General features: G+C 47.1%; 1 pseudogene; it reads left to right on the top strand.

Annotated features, from left to right (window-relative positions):
- The first annotated feature begins 853 nt into the window (after positions 1–853).
- Positions 854–1,367, top strand: LOC133767765 (protein tyrosine phosphatase type IVA 1-like; annotated as a pseudogene).
- The last annotated feature ends 24,731 nt before the right edge of the window (positions 1,368–26,098 follow it).

The following is a 26,098-nucleotide window of genomic DNA, read 5'->3' as shown; positions in this document are numbered from 1 at the left end:
TGTTAAAAGAAATCCTTGACATTTCTGATTCTTTCAAAGATCCTGATGGAATCAGCAAATATCCTCATATGAATATTTTTGCAAAGCTTCTAAGTTTAGCGATCTGGTGCTTAGTAACAGATTCTGTTACTTGAACTCCCCATACAATCTCATGGTTCCAACTTTCTGCCAATGCAGATCCTGGAAGGCGGCGGCGATGACTCAAGGAATTGGATCCCTGCCACCTACGTGGGAGACCTGGATTGAGTTCCTAGCTCCTAGCTTTGTCTAGGCCTGTCCTAGCCACTGCAGGCATTTGGGAAGTGAACCTGGGAATGGACGTGCTCTCTCTCTCCCCTTCTCAATCACAATTTGCATGCTTGTTAGAGTGTTGGGAAAAGGAGACAGAATTCTGTCCTCTCTCACTGTTTGCCAAAAAATACTCAATGATCACTTTGCAGGGTCTGGTTTTCAGGAAAAGTAGTTTTAACAGGGGAGACATATTCTTTTTTAGTTTTTAAAAGATTTATTTATTTATTTGAAAGGCAGAGTTACAGAGAGGCAGAGGGGGAGAGAGAGAGAGAGAGAAAGGTCTTCCATCCACTGGTTCACTCCCCAATTGGCCACAACAGTATGAGCTGTGCTGATCTGAAGCCAGGAGTCAGGATCTTCTTCCGGGTCTCCCACATGGGTGCAGGGGCCCAGGCACTTGGGCCATCTGCTACTGCTTTCCCAGGCCACAGCAGAGAGCTGGATCGGAAGTGGAGCAGCTGGGACTCAAACCAGTGCCCATATGGGATGACGGTGCTGTCGATGGAGGCTTTACCCACTACACCACAGTGCCGGCCCCTTTAAGTAAATTCACATGACTTGAATGAAGCACCCAGCTCCTGTGGAAGTCACATACGAAAACTTGAGATTTCTTACTACACATAACCCAGCCAATGCCACATCAACCAAATGTATTGAGGAACTTGAGAAATAAGCAGTTACCACGAGATCAAGAGTCCGTGAAGCGACTTCCGACACGACTCTTGGGGAGAAAGAGAACATCTATCTTCTCGACTGGCCTTTTCATGATGGTGCACCACCACCCAGCCAGACTGTCCGGCACTGGTTAAGTCTTGTCAAAACTAAGTTTCATGAAGAACCTGCTTGTTGAAGGGCTGTTTGTTTTTGTTGCAGACCTTGGGAAAACTCCAGTGCTTGTCTCCTGAGCATTTGTTGAAGGTGGAATGAAATCCAAAGATGCAGTACAGTTCATAAGACAAAAGTGGCATGGAGCTTTTGACAGCAAACAGCTTTGGTATCTGGAAAAATATTGCCCTAAGATGCGGCTGTGCCTCAAAGACTCCAATGGTCATAGAAAAACCCATTGCATTCAATAAAACTGGGGTGCCTCACGCCATTGCCTTGGAAGTAGAACTTGAGACAGGATCTGATTTGTCATATATATTAGCCAGTATGTTGATATGGTGAATAAGTTTAGTGAAGCTTCCAAAGGGTTTTGAAAAGCAGTTTGATGAGGCCATGAGTTTGATGGAATTGCAACTTCTATCTTTGAGTTATAACCAACGGACATTTAGCAAAAGATTCTTGCTATTTAGCATTTAAAATGCGCTTATTGTCTGTACCAATTTGGCCTTTCCTGAAATGATGTAGTATTGAGTTGTATCTTAAATCCATTCCCATGCCAGAATCTTATCAATGCATAAGAAATTTTGAAAGATCAGGTGCCAAAAAAAAAAAAAATACCCTGCACAATACTTGTATAATTTTAGAATTCTACAGAATTAAAATCCCAGGAAATATGAACACTCTAGACCTTGTGTGGTTGATTCCTTCAGCCACTTTAAACATTAAAAATGGGAACTCTTTAAGTTTACATTGCTGGGGCTGGCACAGTGGCACAGTAGGTTATTCTTCCGTCTGTAGTGCTGGCATCCCATATGGGCGCCGGTTCTAGTCCCGGCTGCTCCTCTTCCAATCCAGCTCTCTGCTATGGCCTGGGAAAGCAGTAGATGGCCCAAATGCTTGGGCTGCTGCACCCGAATGGGAGACCTGGAAGAAGCTCCTGGCTCCTGGTTTTGGATTGGTGCAGCTCCAGCCATTGTGGCTATCTGGGGAGTGAACCAGAGGATGGAGGATCCCTATCTTTCTTTCTCTCTCTTTCTCTCTATCTCTCTCCTTCTCTCTCTATAACTCTGCCTTTCAAATAAAGAAATAAAAAAATCTTAAAACAAAAAAAGAAAAAGTACACATCAAAGTAAAAAGTGTTACCAAAAAGAAGGTCATTCATTCCACGAGGATAAAGAAGTGAATTTATGAAGATGACATAACACTCCTAAACATCAATGTACCTCATGACAGAGCTTCAAAAAAAAAAAAAAAAATGGAGCAGAATCCAATACAACTACAAGGAGAAATAGACTAACTCATCATTTTAAAAAAGATTTGTTTATTTATTTGAAAGGCAGAGGCAGAGAGAGAGAGAGAGAGAGAGAGGTCTTCCATCTATTGGTTCACTCCCCCCAGATGGCCACAGCAGCTGGAGCTGGGCCAGTCTGAAGCCATAGACAGGAACCAGAAGCTTCCTCCGGGTCTCCCATGTGGGTGCAGGGGCCCAAGGACCTGGGCCATCTTCTACTGCTTTCCCAGGCCATAGCAGAGAGCTGGATCGGAAATGAAGCAACTGGGTCTCGCATCGGCACCCATGTGTGATGCCCGCACTGCAAGTGGCGGTTTTACCCACGACACCACAGTGCCAGTCCCCTAATTCATTATTTCATGCAGGAATTTCAACATACTGTCCTCAATGAATGACAGAGGGCGGGCATTTGGCACAGCGGTTGCGCTGCCATCCCACACTGGAGGGCCAGGGTTGGAGCCCCAGCTCTGCTCTTGGCTCCAGCCTCTGCTAATTCACACCCTGGGAGGCAGCAGGTGGTCCCCAGGTAGTTGTGGGAGACCCAGACTGAGTTCCTGGCTCCTGTCTTTGGCCTGGCCTTACTCTGGCTGTCCCAGGCTTACGAGGAATGAACCATCAGATACTAGATCTCTGTTTATCTCTTTGCCTTTCAAGGGAATAAAACAAAATAAAACATCCAGGAAGAAACAAATCTAAAAGATTTGTACACATAAAAAGTAAATGACAGAATCAGTAGGAAGACAGTCAGGAGGTCCCCGCCAATCACCTTGGCCTAACTGTCACAGAGCACTGCATCCAACTACAGAGGCCACACTCTTCTCAAATGCACATGGACTGTTTACCAAAACAGATCACATTCTGGACCATAAAACAAGTCTCAAAATATTCCAAGGTACTCGGGGCCGGCGCTGTGGCATAGCAGTTAAAGCCGCTGCCTGCAGTGCCAGCATCCCATATGAGTGCTGGTTCGAGTCCCAGCTGCCCTACTTCTGATCCAGCTCTCTGCTATGGCCTGGGAAGCAGTAGTGCTTGGGCCCCTACACCTGCGTGGGAGACCTGGAAGAAGCTCCTGATACCTGGCTTCAGATTGGCCAGTTGTGGCCAACTGGGGAGTGAACCAGCGGATGGAAGACACCCCCCCCCCCGCCTCTCCTTCTCTCTCTGTGTAACTCTTTCAAGTAAATAAATAAATCTTTAAAAAAGTTTAAAAAAAGAAAAATTAGAAAGCCTTTTGAACTGAAATAAAAATCCAGCATATCAAAACTTGTGGGGTGAAGATAATGCAGTACTTAAAGAGAAATTTCTAGCCCTAAACACCTATTTTAGAAAAGAAGAAAAATCTCAATCTATTACTTGGATCTCACCTTAAGAAATTAGGGGAAGGGACCAGCGTTCTGGCATGGTGGGTTAAGCTACTACTTGCAATGGCAGCATTCATATGGGCACCGGTTCAAGTCCCAGTTGCTCCACTTCTGATGCAGTTTCCTGCTAGCATGCCTGTGAAAGCAACAGAAAATGGCCCAAGTACTTGGGCCCCTGCCACCACGTGGGAGACCTGGATGGAGCTCTATGCTCCTGGTTTTGGCTTGGCCCAGTCCCAGCTGTGGTGGCCATTTGGGAAGTGAACTAGCAGATGGAAGATCTCTCTCTCTCTTTCTCTCTTTCTCTCTCTCTCTTTCTCTCTCCCTAATTCTGCCTTTCAAATAAATAAAATAAATCTTTTTAAAAAATTAGGGTAAAATGGGAGAAGCAAATGAAACTCAAAGTAACAAAAGAAAGGAAATAATAAAGACCAGAGTAGAAATAAATGAATTAGAACCCATAAAAGATTGGTTGAGAAAAATCAATGAAACCAAAAAGTGTTTTTGATTTTTTTTGGGAAGAGCACTAAAATCAATAAACTTTTAGCCAGACTAACCAAGAAAAGAGAGGGAAAAAAAAAAAAAAACAAGGTACCAGTATCAGGATGAAAGAGATGGCATTACTACAAATTCTGTAGGTAGTAAAAGAATAATATGGAACTACTATGTACAACTTTATGACCTAAATTAATTCAACAACTTAGAAGAAAAAGCAAATTCATTGAAAGACCTAACCACCAAAATTCATTCAATAACAAATAAAACCTGAATATCCCTATAACTATTTTTTAAAAGATTTATTTATTGGGGCAGGGGCTGAGGCACAGCAGTTAAAGCCCTGGTCTGAAGTGCCAGCATCCCCTATGGGCACTGGTTTGAGACCTGGCTGCTCCATTTCTGATCCAGCTCTCTGCTATGGCCTGGGAAAGCAGTAGAAGATGGCCCAAGTCCTCGGGTCCCTGCACCTGTGTAGGAGCCCTGGAAGAAGCTCCTGACTCCTGGCTCCTGGCTCCTGGCTTTGGATCTGCAAAGCTCCAGCTGTTGCAGCCAATTGGGGAGTGAACCATTAGATGGAAGACCTCTCTCTCTCTCTGCCTCTCCTCTCTCTGTGTAACTCTGACTTTCAAATAAATAAACAAATCTTAAAAAAAAAAAAAGAAAAATCATTTTACCATATTAAGAGACTACAAAGAAAACCATATGCAGAAATCATTGACAAAATTCAACATCAATTCCTGACTTAAAAAAAAAAAAACCCTCAGCAAAGTAGGACTAGAAGAGACCATCTTCCACACGATAAAGAGTGTCTAGGAAAACTCTACGGCCAATGCCACTATTAGTGATGCAAAACTGAAAGTTTTCTCCTACAATCAGGAACAAAGCAATAATGTCTTCTCTTACTACTTCTCTTCAGCACTGTTACTAGAAATTCTAGACAGTGCTACAAGGTAAAAAAAGAAAAAAGAAAAAAAGCAATTAAATACAGAGAGGGAGAAATAAAACTGTGTTTATTTGCAGATGATGCATTTGTCAGTAGAAAAACCCAGTGTGTGGTACAAGGTTACAGAAAAATCTACTATAGTTGACAAATAGATTTAGCAAAATTGTAAGACATAAGATCAATATTTAAAACTTGGTGTTTCCATATAATACCAATGAATAACCAGAAATTTAAATATAAAACATTATTCAATAACATTAAAATAAGAGGGTATTTAGGAGTAAATTAAAAAAAAAACAAAAAGGCAAGCAAGACCTGTATCCTATTAAAACTACAAAATGCTCAGAGAAATTAGAGTATTGAAATACAGGAAGAGTTCATGAAATGGAAGACTTATGTTATGACGTGCATTGTCCCCAACATGATTTATAAATTCAAAGCCAACTTGATCAAAATCCTAGTGCATATTTTTGTAGAATTTGACAAGCTCATTCTAAAATTCATATGGAGGAGTGGGTGTCTGGAGTGTAGTAAAGACGCAAGCATCCTATATCTGAGTGCCTGAGTTCAAGTCTGGGTGCTGCTCCTAATTCCAGCTCTTTGCTAATGTGCGCCCTGATGGCTCTAGCAAATGGGTCCCTGCTACCACGGGAGACTTGGCTTTTGGCTGGCTCAGCCCTGACTCTTGTGGGCTTTTGCGGAGGGAACAAGGAGATTGGAACAGTCTAGTCTGTTTATTTCTCTGCCTCTCAAACAAATAAAAATGCAAACTAAATAAAGTTCATATGGAAATGCAAAGGACTTAGAATAACAAAATCAATATCAAAAAGAAGGGCAAAGTCACACAGCTTAAAGCTACGTGGGAACTTCAACATGCTTGTGGAAAATAGAATGAAAAGAGGAGCTTATTTTGGTGCAAACAATTTTAAAATGTGTGCATACAGGGATCTTCAAAAAGTTCATGGAAAACAGAAGTTATCACAGAACATGGGCTGCACAATTTTTTGCACCATAATAAACTCATTTTTAAAATTTTTTTTATTTTGAAAGAATTACAGAGAGGGGAAAGAAACACACACATACAGAGAGAGAGAGAGAGAGAGAGAGATCTCATTTGCTGGTTCACTCCCCGGATGGCTTCAGTGGTTGGGGCTGGGCCAAGCCAAAGCCAGGAACCAGGAGCTTCATGTGGGTCTCCCACTCAGGTGCAGGGACCCAAACACATGCACCATCTTCCATTACTTTTCGCAGGCTATTAGCAGGAAGGCGGATGGGAAGTGGAACGGCCAGGATATGAACCGACCCCCATATGGAATGCCAGTGTCGAAAGTGGTGGCTTTACCCTCTCTGCCACAGCACTGCCCCCAAAACTCATCTTCTAATTCCATTTTCTACTAACTTTTTGAAGTCCCGTCAAGTTAGTGTCAAGATAGGAAAATAGACGAAAGAAACCAAATAGATTCCAGAAATAGACAATGACTTACCGGATCAATTGATTTTTGACAAAGGTTCGAAGACAATCATCAGAAAAATGAGTCTTGAACAAAATACTGCAGGAACAGCTAGCTACCATGCCTTCCCTCCCCACCACTGCACAGAAGAAGGAAAAGTGAACTATCCATGCTCCCCCCCCCCCGCCCCCCGCCACAGGAACGAAAAAGAATCTCAAACTACAGTTCACACTATATAGAAAAATTAATTCAAAATGGATTATGTACCCAAACATAAAGTTGAGGACTACAACATTTATCAAAGGCAAAACAGAGAAAAGGCACAAGTCTATAGCACAAGGAGACATCTGAATCCACCTTTTAGGATGGCTGGGAATGAAAAAGGCCGATCTTACCCAGCGCTGGCATACGAAACTGTCAACGCGCTGTCGGGATGCAAAATGCAAAGCGGTGCGGTCCTTACTTAGCATGTTCAATCTACACCTCCAACACCTGCAGCCCGACCCGGTAATTCTGTTCCTACATATGCGTACCCAAGAGAAACCAAAGCATCCGTCTATACAGAAGCTTGCACGCAAATGCGTGTAACAACTTAACTGGCAGTAGGCAAAAACTGGAAATAGTGTAAATGCCATCAATAGGTGACCGGATAAACGATTGTGCTATATCCCCATCGCGAATGCTGCTCGGCAGTAAAAAAAAAAAAAAAAAAAAAAAAAAAGACGGAACGGTCGACGGGCAACTGAGTAATCTCCAAACAATTACGCGGAGTGAACGAAGGGAGTTCACACTGCATGACTGCATTTATTTAAAACCCCGAAAAATGCAAACTAATGGACAGTCACAGAAGACGCGTGGTTGCCTGGAGAGGGTTGTGGGGGCGAGCGAGGCAGGGGAGCTCCAGGAAGCAGCACCGGGAAACTTTTGGAAGGGAGGGGTACGGTCCTCACCGCGGGGAGTGAGAGCTGCGTGCACGCACACGCATCTCAACACCGCACTCTCTCCACGTGCAGCTAGCTGGGCACCTGTCCATCAAAAGGCACGCCGCGGGCACCGAGGTGGGCACACCTCGGGTCCTACAGTCCCCACCACAAACCCATGCGCTCGGCACCCCGGGGCCGAGCTACTGAGGTCGAGCCCCTAAGGTGAGCTTCTGGCAGGAAGAAATGAGCAAGCGCAAGGCACAATTAAGGGCGCTCGCGTTCACGGTCCGGCTCCTCGCCGGAGTGCGGACCCAGCCGCTCCAAGGCTCACGCCGGCTTTCCAGACGCGCGCACGGAGGCTCGGGCGATGAAGGTGACCCCGGCGCAGAGTCACACCTGGGGGCCGTCCGGGAAGCGGTGCGCCCCCGCTCCAGCCACCAGGCCCGCGTCCTTGGAGACACGCGCCGCCACCTGCTGTGCGCCCACCCCACCCGCACCCCGCCCCCCAGCTCCCCAAGCTGGCCAAAGGGCTGGCAAACGGAGTTCCTCGCGTCCACACGCGTCAGCAACCCCCAACAGCCCAGCGGGGCCCCGAGACCCGCGCGGCCACCGTCCCGGGCCCCTCCCGTGCGCTCGCGCGCGCGCGCGTGGCTCAGGCGGGGGCGTCGCGGGGGCGGGCGCGGGAGCTCCGGCGCGGCGCCCCCTACCGGTGCCCTGCTCGCTCGCCCCGGATCCGGTGCCGGCGGCGCGGGGGGACGCGGGCCCGAGAGCGGGCGAGCGGGCGGCGCTGCGGGCGAGCGGCGCACCCTGCACGGGGTAGGTGGGCCACGGGGGGGGCGCGGGGGACGCGGGGGCGGCCGGGGCGCGCGCCGGGGGGTGGGCGCGGGGGCGGGGCGGGGGGCCCGGCGGCGGGGCGCGCGCGGCGGCGGCGGCGGCGCGCGGCGGGCGCGAGTCATCAATTATGCAAGGCCCCGGGCGGCGCGGGGGGCGGGCGCGGGGAGCGCTCCAAGATGGCGCCCACCGCAGTCCCGCCCGCCGCAGCCTCGGCGCCTCTGCAGTCCGGCCGCGCCTCCCGGGCCCCGCGCTAGGGCCGCCGCCGCCAACCTCGCCGCCGCCGTAAGTCCCTCGCGAGCCCCCCGGCCCGGCGCCGCGCCGCGCCCGCCGCGGGGGGGGTCTCCTGCTCGCCTCAGGACCCTCGAGCGGCGCTCGCCCGTGTCCTGTCAGGGGCATTGCCGCAGAGTGCGCGGCGGGGCTGAGGGGCCGGGGACCGGGGATGTCCGCCTTCCCCGTTTTGGACAGGTGTTGGGAAGTCTGGCTGTCTCCTGCCGTGTTCCCCCGGGGCGTGGGGTGGGGAGGCCCTTTGGGAGGATGGGGGACCACCGACGCCCACCCCCGGACGGCCTGGCTCTCCTCGTCTCTTGGTTACCGCGGGGCACCCGGGCCTGCCGCCGGCCGCCCCCCGCGCTGGGTCGCCCCGGGAAGGGCATCGCTGCCGGGTTCTCCCTGCGGTAGCAGCCCCCCCCCCCCCCCCCCGCCCCAGCGCTACCCCCTCCTCCATGTCTGACTGCATCCTCCTCTCCTATCCGGCTCCAGGCTGCTCCCCACTGCAGAAGCCCGGGGCCTCCCGGGTTCTTTGGGCAGCCGGGACTCCCCCTGTCCTGTGCTCGGATGCGTGGGTCCCCCTCCCAGCGGGGTGCTCTGGGGCTGTGTTGGGGGCCCCTGGGACCGTCCGGGGCCGGCTAGGATTCCTGCATTAGGGAGTACATCACTTTGAGAATATCCCCTTCCCCCACCCCCTCCGCTACGCCACCCGTTGCGGAGCCAGCTCCTCTCCGCCCTCACCCCCACCCCCCTTACCGCCGGCAGCAGCACCCTGCTTTGGCCTCTTGGTAGCTCGGGGGCCCGGGACCGTTTGCTCGGCTTCACAGGCCGAGACCCCTCCTCTCTGGGTCTCCCTGTGTACCCTGGAGGGGGGAGGGGGACATCGCAGAGCCTGTGCGTTGCTCGGGAGAGCTCAGCTCCATCCCCTCCGTTGCCAGCAGCGACCCCCGGCCAGACTTGGCAGTTAACTTTCCGGGGCTGCTAGACCCCTCCAGGGGCCCCATCTGCGAGTTGGGATAGGGCAGGAACCCATGGGTTCTTCAACCCATGCATTCATTCCTTCCAACTACTCCACCCTGTGCTCTCTGCCTCACTTACACTGCAGTTTTTTTTTAAAGATGGGAGAATACATTTTATTTCCGGGGAATCCAGGGTTGGCCTCTGTGTTGCGAATTCAGGGGTGTCATCTGTTTGGGGGAGGGGGCAGAAGAGGTTTTGCATTGCATCTAGCTCAGTGCAAGGGGGGAGGAAGAGGGAATTGGCCCGGAGCAGGGGCTACCCCAGAGAGCTGCTTGCGGTGCACAGTGGGCAGCAGAGAGACCGGGGTGGAAGCAGGATGCGTGGGTGAGAGCCATGGGAGCAAGGGGACAGTGCTTTTAAAAACTGTTTTCACAAGTTGGAACCTGGAGAGAGGCTTCAGGGAGGTGGATGTGTTAGGGCTGGGGGATGTTTTATCTTTCTAGGGGGGAGATTTCAGCGTGGTAGGGTTTTCGGTCTCACTATCTGCCTCTATGGGTCTCTTCTCCACGTGCGTTAGCAGATATGGGGAGGGGAGGATTTTTTCCCCCTTTCATCAGAAAAAAATTTTTTGATGTGTAATGCAAATGGCTGGATAATGTTGCCACCGGGTACCATCCTGGTTGGAGTCTGGGGGGAATGGGACTTAGAGTGCTGAAAGCCGTTAGCACATTGCCTGTAACCTGGTTCTTGAGATATTGCAGTGTTTGTCTTTGGAACTCATGACCCATAAGGCCTTCAGTTCTCCCTGGAAGAGGATTTTATTGCCTGGGAGGAGGGGTGGTAGCGACGATTTGGTGTTCAGCGGGCATCCTCTGTCCTAGAAATCGAGGCTGTCCCTGGACAGGGCTGCAAGCGTGTTCCATGTTCCCTGAACATCTGAATCAGTATGGAAATATGGTGTTTCCTGATAGGACTGGTGTTGGATCAAGCAAACTAGTTCTTAGTGGTGTGGGTTTGACTTGAGAGGCTGAGTTAAAATGCCCTTGGCTTTTGTTTGGGGTTCTGTTAACTCTTTGATTATCAGACTATTTGGAGACTTTTAATTTAAATTAATAATATAGAATGAAGTGGGATGTAGTATACAGAAAAAAGAGGTGACCATACAGTTGCTTGTCATTTTCTTTGTGGCGTGGTTAAATTTTTCTCGTGGCTCAGATTTGCATTGCCCGGGTTCCGTTCCTACTGGGGTTTCTTGCTGTGGTGCTGAAAGGACAGCTCCCCCGGCTCTCCTGGCGGAGTGCACACATTCTGGATGTGATGGGGTGTTTCTTTGCTTTTCATTATCAGCAGGCGTTCCTGTGGACGTGGCAGGGCATGCGCAGAGGGGTTTGTGCTTGAGGCTGAAGCCTAGTTATCACGTTGGATTACTCCCACATAACTTCTTTCTGGCTGTCCCTCATGGAGACGACGCTTTGCGGGTGGCTGCGGCAGTCATGCAGTGACATTCTGCTGACTGCGTGATTTCAGCGCATTTCGAATGGCAAGAAACTGTTAATATTATGGAGATTTGGTCTCCATAAGAAGTCATTAGGTAGCAGGATAAGTTGAGCCGTATTGGAAGGGCATTTGCTCTGGCCTGCTCTGAACAGTGAGCTGGGAGAGGGTCCTGACCCAACAGAGGCTGGTGTGTGACCCATAGTAGATTTGTCCAGGAAAGTTACTTACAAATCAGAATAGGAAGGGAGGCATTAAATTTAGCTTGTACACCCAACATAGGAGACCCTTGGATGGGAGAACTCCACATTGAAAACTTAGGTTGGTAGGGAACTTAATGGGGCAGTGAGTGTCTTAGTCCATTTTGGTCTCATTGAAAACTACTCGAGAGACAAGTAAGTTGGGCTGTCTTAGGGCAGATGTCACTCTTGTGCTTGTCATCAAGGGAACCAGAGTTCTGGAGAGATTATACAAGAAATGCATACCTCCTTGAAAAGGATGCAAAGATAGAGACATGTCCACGTGAAGTAAGGAAAGCCTATGTGGATGGAAAAAATTGCCTGTAACGTGCTGGTGTTACGTAACAAATCGTCCTGGATGGCACATGCTTGAATTAATGAATGCTTGATTCTTATGGATTCCTTCTAACGAGGGCAGTACACCCATGCTGCATAGAAAGAGTTAAAAACACGAAGCTTTGTCTAACTGTTCACGTGAGATCAGTTACTGTAAAAATAACCAAAACTTATTGCAGAAACACTTCAACATGCGTAAAGAGGGGAAAAGTTGTCCTTAGCCTTCTGATCCTAAGCACATCGTTTATATGTGTTTTGTTGTATTTCCTGCAGTCTTTTTTTCCAAACAGAGGACAAGAAGTACTTGGAAAAGTTAGAATGACATTCATTTTTTTTTTTTTTTTATTTTTGACAGGCAGAGTGGACAGTGAGAGAGAGACAGAGAGAAAGGTCTTCCTTTTGCCGTTGGTTCACCCTCCAATGGCCGCCGCGGTAGCGCGCTGCGGCCGGCGCACCGCGCTGTTCCGATGGCAGGAGCCAGGTGCTTCTCCTGGTCTCCCATGGGGTGCAGAGCCCAAACACTTGGGCCATCCTCCACTGCACTCCCTGGCCACAGCAGAGAGCTGGCCTGGAAGAGAGGCAACCGGGACAGGATCGGTGCCCCGACCGGGACTAGAACCCGGTGTGCCGGCGCCGCAAGGCGGAGGATTAGCCTGTTGAGCCACGGCGCCGGCCAGAATGACATTCATTTTAAACTGAGCCTTTTAACATCTTGATTTTGTGGTTCATCTTTAATGTGAAAAAGTTTACTCATAGAATTGGGTTTCTGTAAATTCTCTTAATTTTAATTTAACAGTTAACCAGAGGAATAAAGGAGTCTTCTCTTAACACATAGTCCCACTGTGCACCTGCTGTGTGTGAGGCATTGTAGTAGGCGCTGACACTCTTACTCCATGTCTAGCACCAGTTTAGAAAATGCCATCCTCAAAATCTGTGGCTATTAAAGTGTTGAAGGAAACAGAACTGTCATCTTTTAGGTTTAATGCCAAACTGTTGTAAGGCAGTCCATTAGCTCTTGCTAAGTAATTTTACATACAAAAGAATAGTCTGTGCAAGAATGGGAACCAAATGCAGGAAACAGCAAAGGAGAGTGTCCTGAAAATTTTAGAGACAAGCGGGACACAGGGTTAAGTACTGTATGCGGGATTAAGGTGAAATGAAGACCCAAGAAGGTTGCCGTAGTTACACTGCTGACAAGACTGAGTCACAAGCAGCATGGGCTTTGCAGTCTGACAAACCTAGGTTCAAATCCTGACCCTGCTGCTTCATTTACTCCATGACCTTGGGCAAGTTATTATCATTGAGTCACGTCTCCACTCTTTATACCTTGATATTAAAACCCTCAGAGGGCTGGCTCTGTGGCATAGCAGGTAAAGCCGCCACCTGTAGTGCTGGCATTCCCTATGGGTGCTGGTTTGAGTCCTGGCTGCTCACTTCCCATCCAGCTCTCTGCTATGGCCTGGGAAAGCAGTAGAAGATGGCCCAAGTCCTTGGGCCCCTGCACCCTTGTGGGAGCCCCGGAATAAGCTCCTGGCTCGTGGCTTTGGATCAGTGCAGTTCCAGCTGTAGCAGCCACTTGGGAAGTGAACCAGCAGATGGAAGACCGACCTCTCTGACTCTGCCTCTCCTTCTCTCTCTGTGTAACTCTGACTTCCAAATAAATAAGTCTTTAAAAAAAAAGACAACCTCAGACTTTAAACATGTCATGTGAGTTTTGGGAAGACAAGTCTTGCCGAACCCATAACCACACATAGCTTGTCTTTCTCCTTAACATTCTCAGCTTACCTGCAGCTGGGAAGATAAAGAAACAGGATTTGTGCACCTCTTCCTGGACCCAGTGGATGACTGTTTTATCCTAACACTCCGTGGTGGCTTCTGTTTTCTTTGGGCTCCTGTTGCTACAACCCCCCTGCTTTGCGAGAGTCTTGGTGTTCGGGGTCACAGGCTGCATTAAGGTGGCAGCCAAGAGGCTCTTCCAGGTGGCAGGCCTTCCCCAGCCCGGGCCTTTGCCTTTCTGTTCTGTCCGCTAAACCGGGGGCTGGGGGTGAGAATCATCAGCTTTGACTTGGGTGAACTTCCTTGGGGAGGCCAGCAGGTTGCGACTTACAGCTTGGGTTTGCAGCCATAACTCAGCAAGGACTGAACCCTGGAGCCTGGGTACAGCTTCCTGCCTTTTCCAGGCAGTAAAGATCTTTGAATAAGAAAGAAACAGGCCCCTCCAACGGACTTAAGAGGATATGCCTGGAGACAAGCGCATCCAAAATTTAGTTTAATATTTTTTTTTTTTTTTTTTTGACAGGCAGAGTTAGAGAGAGAGAGACAAAGGTCTTCCTTCCGTTGGTTCACCCTCCAATGGCCGCTGCGGCTGGCGCGCTGCGCTGATCCAAAGCCAGGAGCCAGGTGCTTTTTCCTGGTCTCCCATGCGGGTGCAGGGCCCAAGCACTTGGGCCATCCTCCACTGCCTTCCCGGGCCACAGCAGAGAGCTGGACTGGAAGAAGAGCAACCGGACAGAATCTGGCGCCCCAACTGGGACTAGAACCCAGAGTACCAGTGCTGCAGGTGGAGGATTAGTGAGCTATGGCACCGGCTTAATACAGTTTTTTAAAAAAACATGCCATTTAACTCATTAAAATTGTGTTCCTTCTCACAATTGAAGTTGACAGTTCTTGCAGGTTCTGTCCCTGTCCACCACAGTTGGCCCTTGGCTTCTGTGGAACCAGGAGCATGAGCAGGAGGTTAGATGGAGCACTCTGCTGCAGGTGCACAGCGCACACACCACACTGTGGCTCCATTTCGAGGGCCTCTGTGTAATCACAGTGGGAGTTCGTTCATGTCCGCCTTCTGGTTGGAATGCTCCAAGTCACGGGGGTGAAAACTCCATCCTCAGTACCCGTTGGAGATGGCCCTGGCCTGCTCAGACGAGCCTGGGAGGAGAGAGGTAGTGAGTCCCACTTCACTGAGCGACAGCAATCTGGTTTTTTTTTTTTTTTTTTTTTTTTACAGGCAGAGTGGACAGTGAGAGAGAGAGAGAGACAGAGAGAAAGGTCTTCCTTCACCGTTGGTTCACCCTCCAATGGCCGCCGTGGCTGGCGCGCTGCAGCCAGTGCACCGCACTGATCCAATGGCAGGAGCCAGGTGCTTCTCCTGGTCTCCCATGCGGGTGCAGGGCCCAAGCACTTGGGCCATCCTCCACTGCACCCCCTGGCCACAGCGGAGAGCTGGCCTGGAAGAGGGGCAACCAGGACAGAATCCGGTGCCCTGACCAGGACTAGAACCTGGTGTGCCGGCGCCGCTAGGCGGAGGATTAGCCTAGTGAGCCGCGGCGCCAGCCAGCAATCTGTTTTATGCGTCCGCCTGTTCCAGTGTTCTAGTGCAAGTAACATTTTAGTGGGGTTGGAAATTTATCTTTTTTTTTTTTAACTTTCTATTTATGATACTTTTTTTTTTTTAAAAAAAGTTGTTTTTGTTTATTTGAAAGTCGGAGTTACACAGAGAGAGAAGGAGAGGTAGAGTCAGAGAGAGAGAGAGAGTGGTCTTCCACCCGCTGGTTCACTCCCCAATTGGCCGAAATGGCCAGAGCTGAGCTGATCTGAAGCCAGCAGCCAGGAGCCAGGAGCTTATTCCAGGGCTCCCACAAGGGTGCAGGGGCCCAAGGACTTGGGCCATCTTCTACTGCTTTCCCAGGCCATAGCAGAGAGCTGGATGGGAAGTGGAGCAGCTGGGACTCGAACCGGCGCCTATATGGGATGCCGGCACTGCAGGCGGTGGCTTTTCCTGCTATGCCACAGAGCCAGCCCCTGTTTATGACACTTTCTCCTTTCTTGTCTGTAGAAAGGAGGGTGGGCGCTGTGTAGAACCTAAGAAAGGGTTTCCTCAGCGCACAGGTGGAATGATTCAGCGAGGCAAGGAAGCAGCAGTGACTCTGTACATCTTTCACTTGCTGGCCTTGTTTTTTTTTTTTTTTTTTTTTTCCCCTGACTCATAGAGGAAACTTTGGCCAGAAGTGCCCAAAGGTTAAGACTTCTCTTTGGCAGAATCATGGCATTAGACGTTTCTCAGCAACATTATAGGTCAAAGAAAATAGGTCCCTTTCTGTCTTTGCATGGAGTGGGTATCAAGATTTCCGTTAATTAGATGAGTGTTTTCCATCTTTAAATTTAGTTACACCGAATCCAGCCTGAGCTTTGGGGGCTGGCGGGCTTTGTTGCTAGCCGTCGGCACCTTGGCTGGTCGTGAGTGAGTCTCTGGTTTAGCCTGTCCCTTGTAAGCTGCAGGAATCCTGAAGCTTTTCCCTCTCCCTCCCACTCCCCTGCAGGCTACCTGCTGGTCTCCCAGCTGTGAGGCTGTGATGCAGAGAACTGAGCAGTGGAATGTGACTCCTGGGCCCTTGGGGGGCTCCATTCTGCAGCACTACCTTGGCCATGGTGGTGCTCAGAGAAAGGATTTTTTTTTTTAAAGTAATGCATGTATCACTTAGTGCAATCATTGTAAAATTTCAGGAGCAAATGATCATCCACAGAAAGCAAGGAGTCTGTGTCACTTTTCTAGGCAGGACTCAGAACCAATGGGTTGATGTAGGCTGCGGGCCAGTGTGCAGCTGTGACCCTGTGAGAGCCACATGGGCTGTGGTCTGTGTACAGCTGTGGCCCTGTCAGCACCATATGGGTTGTGGCTGTGTGTGCAGCTGTGACCCTGTCAGCACCACGTGGGCTATGGCTCTATGTGCAATTGTGATCCTGTGAGAGCCACGTGAGCTGTGGGCCTGTGTGTGGCTATGGCCCTGTGAGAGTCATGTGGGCTGTGGCTGTGTGTGCGCTGTGGTCCTGTGAGAGCCATGTGGGCTGTGGGCTGTGTGTAGCTGTGACCCTGTGAGAGCCATGTGGGCTGTGGCTCTGTGTGCAGCTGTGGCCCTGTCAGGCCTCTCCAGCTGTTTCCTTCACCCATGACATAATAACAGACCCTTGTAAGCATTTGTGGGGCTTTCTTTTATTTATTATTATTTTAATTTTAATTGTATATATTTGTGGGTACAGTGTGATAATTCAATACAGGCATTCTGTGTGTCGTGATAAAATCAGGTGAGTTAACATTTCCATCTCATTAAGCATTAAAATATGTTTTGGTTCACATTATTGTTACACATTTACGAGGTACAGTGGGATGTTTCAGCGAATATATAGTGTGTGTACTGACGGAATTGGAGAGGAATGCTCCCTCCCCTTCTTACTTTGTGTTTGGGGCCTCGGAGCTCATCTCTTCTGTGTATTCATAAAGTGCATACTGGTCTGTTGTGAACTATGACTCCCCCATCTCATGCTGGGGAGCACCAGGATGTATCCCTTCTCTCTCGCTATATTTTGGCTTCCCTCTACCTACCCTTTCCCCCTTCCCAACCTTCGGTCATCTCAAATTATTTTATTTCATAAGTAATATTCATTTATTCTCTGAGAGAGAGAGAGAGAGTGAACTCCCCCATTTGCTGGTTCACTGCCTAAATGCCCAAGAGAGGTAAGAGGGGCAAAGCTGGAGCAGGAACTGAATCCAGGTACCCCATGTAGGTGACTGAGAACCAACTACACCTGCAGCTGGCACCTGCTGCCCCCAGTGCCTGTGTTAGCAGGAAGCTGGATTGGAGCTGGAGCTAGAGATAAAACCCAGGCACTCCAGACTGGAGCTTGGGCATTCCAACTAATGTCTTACTTCTAGGCCAGACACCTGCCCCTTAAATTCTTAGTTGTGGGAACTGAGTACTGATTTCTGGGGGGTATTATAAAGACTCATTTGTGGCCAGCATTGTGGCATAGTCATTCCCATCCTGGCTGCTCCACTTCTGATCCCACTTCCTGCTAATGCACTTGGGAAAGCAGCAAAAGATGGCCCAAGTGCTTGGGCCCCTGAACTCACGTGGGAGACCTGGAAGAAGTTCCAGGCTCCTAGGTTTGGCCTGGCCTAACCCAGGAGATTGCAGTCATTTGGGAAGTAAACCAGTAGATGGAAGAGCTAGCTTGCTTGCTCTCTCTTTCTCTTTCTCTCTCTGTAACTCTGCCTTTCAAATAAATAAAATAAATCTTTAAAGAAAAAACAACAACTCAGTATGGCTCTATAGACCTCAAAGCATGTGTGCTAGTCCAAGTTTTGAGGAATTGTGAATTTTTTTTTTTTTTTCCAAACTCTAGGGACAGAATTCCTGCATTCTGGATGTGGATTAGGCTGACAGTGTCACAGGGAGAAACCAGGTACTTTTAGGTATTTGGAAACCTTTTCCTTATCTCAGTGTTTATATATATATATATATATATATATATATATACACACATACACACACATATATGGATATACACATATACATATATGGAGATATATATATCTCCAAATAAGGCACTGTTGTTCTTACAATAATATGTCCGATAGAAATGGAATTTTGAAAGCTTTTGAAGTGCTAGTTAACAAATGATAAATACATATTTTCCTTTTAACATTTTAAACAACTTTGGTTATTTTTCAGTTCTAATTTTTGAATTTACAATTGGCCTGCAGTTGTGAGTTGTAACACGTGTGTAGGTTTGTGTGACTGCCACCGTGGTCAGGGCAGGTCTTTCTCTGCTCCCTAACTCAGGGCAACCCATGGTCCAGTCGCCATCCCTGTGGTTTAAGCCTTTTCCCGAGATGTCATATAAATGGAATAATAGTGCCATGTATGACTTTTGGAGCCTGGCGTCTTTGCTCAGCGTGATGCCATCGGGATGGACCCACATTGTATCTGTCAGTCATCTGTCCTTCTGTATCACCAAGTAGCATTCCTCTGTATGAAACTGTCCCACCGTGTACGGCACTCATCCGTTGGCGTCTGGTGACCGGCAGTGGTGCTGCTGGAAACATAGACAGGTGTTTCTGGGACCCCAAGTTTTCCTTTCTCAAAGGTGATCCCTGATCGTGGGATTGGCAATATAGAGACTGGAAAACCGCTTGCATCCCCACCAGCGACGTGTGGGAGTTAAGCCGCACCACGTCCTCCTTAGTGCTTGGGCTTGTCAGTTTTGTTGTTTCAGCCGTTTTTTTTTTTTTTTTTTTTTTTTTTTAAGATTTATTTATTTATTTGAAAGTCCGAGTTACATAGAGAGGAGAGGCAGAGAGAGAGAGAGAAAGAGAGGTCTTCCATCTGCTGGTTCACTCCCCAATTGGCCGCAACGGCTGGAGCTGCACCGATCCGAAGCCAGGAACCCAGAAGATTCTTCCGGGTCTCCCACATGGGTGCAGGACTTGGGCCATCTTCTACTGCTTTCCCAGGCCATAGCAGAGAGCTGGACTGGAAGTGGAGCAGCCAGGTCTTGAACTGGCTCCCTTATGGGATGCCAGCACTGCAGACGGCGGCTTTACCTGCTGTGCCACAGCGCCGGCCCCTCAGCTGTTTTCACAGGTGTGCGGTGGTTGCTTCCCGTGGCTCTGATGGCTGCTGATGTTGCACATCTTTTCACATGCTTTGTTATTTGTTACTTTGTATCTTTGGTCAAGAGTCTCTTCAAAAATTGTTTTCTTACTGTGAGTCTTGAGACTTTTTTTTTTTTTTTTTTTTTTTTAGGAAAAATATTCTAGATACAAGGTTTTTATTAGCTGACTTAGTCAGGACTATTTCCCCTTGTGTGTAGCTTTTCTTGTACTTCCCTTAACGATGTCTTTTGTAAAGCTAAGATTCTAAATTTTGATTAAGTCTAATTTGTCAATTTTTTTTTCTTATGTGGGCCATGTTTTATGTCTTTGTCTTACCCATAAATGTTCTTCATTTTCTTGTAAAGTCTTTATAATTTTACATTTAGATCTGTGATCCATTCGAGTTAATTTTCATACAAGGTGTAAGATCTAGGTCACAGTTCTGTTTCTGCAGATCCGTGTGCAATTGTTCCAGCGCCAATGTCATTGAAAAGATGAGTCTTTCTCCATTGAATTGGTTTTGTGTTTTTTTGTCACAGCTTAATTGGCTGTTTTTGTGCTGGTCTATTCTGGGTTCTTTTCTTCCATTGATTTATGTGACTGTCCTTTCACTAAAACCACACTGTCTTGATTATCTTTATAGCTGGACTTAAAATTGGGCAGTGTGACTTTTCTTAACTTTGCTCCTTTTTAAAGTTGTCTTGGCTGTCTTAGTCCTTTTACCTTTCCATATAAATTCCACAATCCATAAAACCTCCTGCTAAGCATTTTGAATGGGACCACATCAAAACGGTAGAGCAATTTGAAAATTCATCTATTAACTATTTTGGGTCTTCCAATCAATGAGTATAATATATGTCATTTCATTTATTTGGATCATATTTGACTTGTTTTTTATCAGCATTTTGCATTTTTCAGAATATAGGTTCTAGTTGTTTTGTTAGGTTTATATCTATTTTTTGAATTAATATGAATGTTACATTGTGTTTCAGTTTTTAGTTAATGTCTTATACATAAAATGTGGATTTCTTTATGTAAACTTTTTTTTTTTTTACAGAATTTATTTATTTGAGAGGCAGAGTTAACAGAGAGAGATCTTCCATCTGCTGGTTCACTCCCCAGATGGCCGAAACAGCCAGAGCTGCGCCTATGCGAAGCTAGGAGCCAGGAGCTTCTTCCGGGTTTCCCACATGGGTGCAAGGCCCAAGGACTTGGGCCATCTTCTGCTGCTTTCCCAGGCCATAGCAGAGAGCTGGATCAGAAAAGGAGCAGCTGGGACTCAAACTGGCGCCCATATGGGATGCCGGCACTGCAGGAGAAGGCTTACCTTACTGCGCCAAAGCCTGGCCCTGGCCCCTATTGTATTTTCTTTCTTTCATTTTGCTTCTCCTTTACTATAGACTCCCAGTAAGATGCTGAGTGTGGGTGGTGAGAATAGACTTCCATGCCTTCTTCTTGATCTTAAAGAGAAAACATTCAGTCTTTCACCATCAAGTGGGATGTTAGCTATGAGGATTTAAAAAAAAATACTTATTTATTTATTTGACAGGTAGTTTCAAAGAGAGAAAGAAAGAGATTCTCCATCTGCTGGTTCGTTCCCAGATGCCCACAATGGCTGGATCTGGGCCAAGCCAAAAGCCAGGAGCCAGGAATTCTATCCTGGTTTCCCACATGGGTGGCGGGGGCTCAAATACTTGGACCATCTTCTGCTGCCTACCCAGGCACATTAGCAGGGAGCTGGATTGGAAGAGGAGCAGCTGGGACATGAACTGGCACTCATATGGGATGCTGGCATCGTAGGCAGTGACTTAACTCGCTGTGCCATGATACCAATCCTAGCTGCAATTTTTTGCAGATGCTTTTTATCAAGTTAAATTCCCTAGTATCTCTAGTTTCTGAAGAGTTTTATCAGGAATAAGTGTTGAATTTTGTTAGATGCTTTTTCTGTGTGAACTGATACAATCATATCATTTTTTCTTCTTTAGTTTTTTAATATAGAGGATTTACTGATTTTCAGATATTGAACCAGTCTTGCATTCCTGGGTTAGACTGTTCCACATAGTTGTGATACATCTTTCTTTAAATGATTGGACTTAATATGCTAATATTTTGCATCTATGGTCATGAGAATATTGGGCTATAGTTTATTTTCTCTTCTTTCTTGTACTTTTTTTTAAAAAAATATTTACTGTATTTATTTAAAAGGCAGAGTTACAGAGGGAGAGAGAGAGCTCTTCATCTCCTGGTTCACTCCCCAAATGGCTGCCAGGAGCTTCATCCAGGTCTCCTATACAAGTGCAGGAGCCCAAGGTACCAGGCCGTCTTCTGCAGCTTTCCCAGATGCATTAGCAGGGAACTGGATCAGAAGTGGGGCAGCTGGGACTGGAACTGGTGCCCACGTGGGATGTTGGCTTTGCAGTTATGCCACAATGCCAGCCCCTCTTACATTCTCTTTGCCCTGCTGATTCTCACCCTGGCTTGAGTCCTTGGGTCCCTGATACCCACTTGGGAGACCCTGATTAGGGTCTTGGCTGTTGGCATTGGCTGGTCCAGCCCTAGTTGTTGTGGGCATTCAGGGAGTGAACCAGTGGGTGGAAGATGAATCTATTCTCGGTCTCTCTCTGGCTCTGTCACTCTGCCTTTCAATTAAAAATAAAGTTTTTGGTTTTTTAAAATATTTATTTATATATTCGAGAGGTAGAGACATGGAGAGAAGCTAACAGACAGAGTTCCCATCTGCTGGCTCACTCCTCCAGTGCCCACAGTGGCTGGGAGGCCAGGTCCAACGCTGGGACCAGGACCTGGTTGAGGTCGTCTGTGTGTGTGGCAGGGCCCTCGGTCAACACCTGCTACCTTCTAAGTGTGGATTAGCAGGACCCTGGAATCAGGAGCATAGCTGGGACTTGACCTGGGCACCCTGCTATAGAATGTAGGACCTCAATTAGCACCTTATCCATGAAGCCCACCGCCCACTGCTGTCTTTGTCTAGCTTTGATATCAGGATGGTGCCGGCCTTATAAAACAAATCACAAAGTGGTCCCATTGATATTTTTTGGGAAGAGACTCTAGAGGTTTTTTTTTTTTTTTAAGTATTTGGTAGAACTCTCCAGTGAAGCCATCTCAGCCTAAGATTTTCTTTGTGTGAAGGATTTTAGCGACAAATTAGGTATTCTTTAAGTAGAGACGGGACCATCCGAGCTGTCTGCTTTTGGGCGCGTTTTCACGGAGTGGTCCATTTGGCTGAGTTCTGCAGGTTTGTCAGATTCCTTGGTGTCTGTGATGGCTGTGGCGATCTCCTTTCAGTCCAGGCTTGCTGACTCGCCTGTTCATTCTGTTTTGCTTTATTTGACCAGAGACTTACCAGCTTTATTCATCTTTTCAAATAATAGACTTCTGATTCTATTGACCTTTTTTTCCCTCTATTTTTCTGTTTTCAATGTAGTTGACTTCTGTTCTTTGTTTTCTTTCTCTGGCCAGCTTTAAATTAATTTGCACTTTTTTTTGTTTTTCTAAGCTAGAAGGGTAGTATGTTGACCCAAGACCTCTCTTCTAATGTAAGTTTTTTTTTTTTTTTAAAGATTTATTTATGTATTTGAAAGGCAGAATTACAGAGAGGCAGAGGCAGAGAGAGAGAGAGAGAGGTCCTCCATCCACTGGTTCACTCCCTAGATGGCTGCAACAGCTGGAGCTGTGCTGATCCGAAGCCAGGAGCCGGGAGTTTCTTCCAGGTCTCCCACGTGGGTGCAGGGGCCCAAGGACCCAGGCCATCTTCCACTGCTTTCCCAAGCCACAGCAGAGAGATGGATCAGAAGTGGAGCAGCCGAGACTCAAACTGGTGTCCATATGGGATGCCGGCACTGCAGGCCACAGCTTTACCTGCTACGCCACTGCACTGGCCCCTCTAAGTTTTTAATGCTATAAATTTCCCCCTAAGTACTTCTGTATTTTTACCAATTTTGATGTGTTGAGTGTTTGTTTCGCTTGCAACTTCCTTTTTGGCTTAAGGATTATTGTAAATTATATTTTTTAGAGTGTTAGGAGGTTTTTCAGTGTTGGTTTCGTTGACTTTTAGGTTAATTCCATCATGATTACAGAATGTACTTTTTCTGATCTCAGTTTTTCAAATTTTCTCAAGGGGTCGTTTTATGTCCCCAATAATACTCTGCCTTGGTGACCGTTGGCATGTAGTTGGAAAGAGTTGTTCAGAAGAGTGTTCTGTGAATATTGGTTGTGTCCAGTTGGTTGATATTGTTCAGTTCCTTTGTATCCTTGATTATCTCCCGTATGTCTGTTTTATTGATTATTGAGGAGGGAAATGGAAGTCTCTAATTATCTATGGGTTTCCACATTTCATCCCTTAGTCTTATTAGTTTTTGCTTCATGTATTTTGGAATCTTTTTGTTGACTGCCTACCGATTTAGGATTGTTATGTCTTAGTGAATTGGCCATTTTTGTCACTATTTCATGTCTCTCTCTATCCCTGGTAACTTTCCTTGCTTGGAAGTCTAATTTGACTGATTTTTTATATAGCCACTTGAGTTTCTGATGATTCATTTTTTTCATGGTATTTATTTTCTTCTCTTTTCACTTAAAAAAAAAAACCTTTTTATTTTGAAGTAATTTCAGATTTATAGAAGAGTTGCAAAAATAGTATAGCAATTTCCTGTATGCTCCTCACCCATTCCCCTAATGTTAACATCTTATGTAACCGTGATACACTTAAGAAAAATGAGACATTTACATTGGTATAATATTAAGCCACAGACTTTATTTGGATTTCGCCAGATTTTTCTACTGATGTCCTTTTTCTGTTCCAGGACCCAATCCAGACGACCATATTGCATTTAGCACCCACTTATTTTTAACCTGTACATCATCGTATTTGTTGCGGGTTTCTAGTGGACAGCCAATAGCGTGTCCTGCTTCACCAGGTCTGTTCTGACCGTCTCTCTTGCGGTAGGAACCGTATTTGTGAGAGCTGCGTTCTTGCTTAGGTTTAAGTGTGCAAAACCGTCTTCTTGACTGGTTGCAAGGTCATGGGGGTGGTCTTTACCACCTGTGCGTCTCGCTTAACTCAACCTCCGCGTCTGTTGCCTACCAGCTCCTCATGATGGTCCCTGTTCTAATTGGCTGTTTAGACCTTTTACATCTGACACAACACGGTGTGACTGGGTTTGGGTCAACCGTTTTAGTCTTTGTTTTCTGTGGGTTCCTTCTGTTTTGCGTTTGTTTTTTCTCGCCTGCCTTCTTTTGGGTTATTTGCATGTGTTTTAGAATTCCATTTTAATTTCTCAATTGAGGATTTTTTTTTCCTGTATCCCTTAGTATAATTATTTTCACAATGCTCTAGGGATTACAGTAAGCATGCCTAAGTGTTCAATTTACTTAAATCTAATATTTTAGTACTCAAAGTGGAGTGTAGAAATGTTAGTACTATGTTGATCTTTTTAATCTCTCCCTTTGGTCATAATTCTTATTTATAGTGTATCTACATACATGACAAATTTCATCTAAAGTGTTTAAATTTGTGCCTTCAGCCTCATTCTTTTTTTTTTTTTTTTAAAGAACTTAACAGAACAGGAGTAAGACAAGCTGTTAGATTTACCCAGGCATTCACCACTTCCATTTCTCTTCCTTCTCTGATATTCTAGATTTCCCTGTAGCATCATTTTCCTCTAGCATTTCTTTTTGTTGTGAGTTGTCTTGATTTTTCTGAGGATTTCTGAAATTCATCATCATTTTGGAAGGAAATTTCCACTGGACATAGAATTCTGAATTGAGGGGCCTGTGTTGTGGCTCAACAGGTTAAACCACCCTCTGTGACACCGGCACCTAATATGGGCACCGGTTTGAGTCTCAGCTGCTCCACCTCTGATCCAGCAGTAGAAGATGGCCCAAGTGCTTGAGCCCCTGCACCCATGTAGGAGACACAGATGGAGTTCTGGGCCTCTGGCTTTGGCCTAGCCCAGCCCTGACTGTTGCTGCCATTTCGGGAGTTAAATGATGGATAGAAGATATTTCTCTCACTGGTTCGCTCTCGCACTCTTTCAAATAAATAAATATATCTTTGATTAACTTCTAACATTTAATTAAATTATTTATTTTATTTAAAAGGCAAAGAGGCAGAGAGCTCCATCCCCTGCTCACTCCCCAGATGCCCCCACAAAAGCCAGAACTGGGCCAGAAAGCAGAAGTGGAAAACTCAGTCCAGGTCCCCCATGTCAGTGGCAGAGGCCCAACTCCAGAAGCTGTCACCTGCTGCCTTCCGGGATGCACGCTGGCAGGAAGCTGGGACACAGAGCGGAGCCAGGACTTGAACCCTGACGCTCTGATATGGGATGTTGGCATCCCAAGTGGAGCAGTGACCACCGTGCCAAACACCCACCCCACAATCTTATAATTCTAAAAGCTCTTGGGGCTGTTGCTGCTTGTTCGATTGTCTTTTCCATTGTTGAGATTTTCAAGTTTCTTTGTCACTTTAGTTTTGTATCCTGGACATTGTGAATAATGTCAGGAGACTTTGAGTCTTATTAAAATCACAGGGTTTTTTTGTTTGTCTGTCTTAGCAGGCAACCAGTCCAGTTATGTTCAGGCTACAAATTCCTGCCTGCCTCCTGCGGGCTGGGGATTGAGCATCAATTTGCCATGCTACCCTGCTGTCTGTCCCATGAATGCACCAGCCAGTGGCCATTCTCAGACCTGGGCAGCAGATTGTCTGGGTCAGGTATATGGGGTGAGGTGCATGTGTGCGCATCGCGGGGCCAAGCCCCAGAGTCCAAGCACTGCATTCCTGAACTCTCTCCTCTCCCTGTTCCTCTCCGGCAGTCTGGGACAGCAGTTTCTGTGCCATGACCACATCTCTTGTGGGAATCGAATGGAAGGAAGATGAGGAGACAAAGCTTAGCAGTGGAGACCCCCTGCAGCCTCGGCTTCCCAGGTCCCCTGACCAGAGAGAA

This window comes from Lepus europaeus, chromosome 10 (assembly GCF_033115175.1).
Source record: "Lepus europaeus isolate LE1 chromosome 10, mLepTim1.pri, whole genome shotgun sequence".
In the NCBI taxonomy this organism is placed as follows: Eukaryota; Metazoa; Chordata; class Mammalia; order Lagomorpha; family Leporidae; genus Lepus; species Lepus europaeus.
Note: the sequence above shows the minus strand (reverse complement) of the source record. Positions and strands in the feature narration are given on the sequence as shown.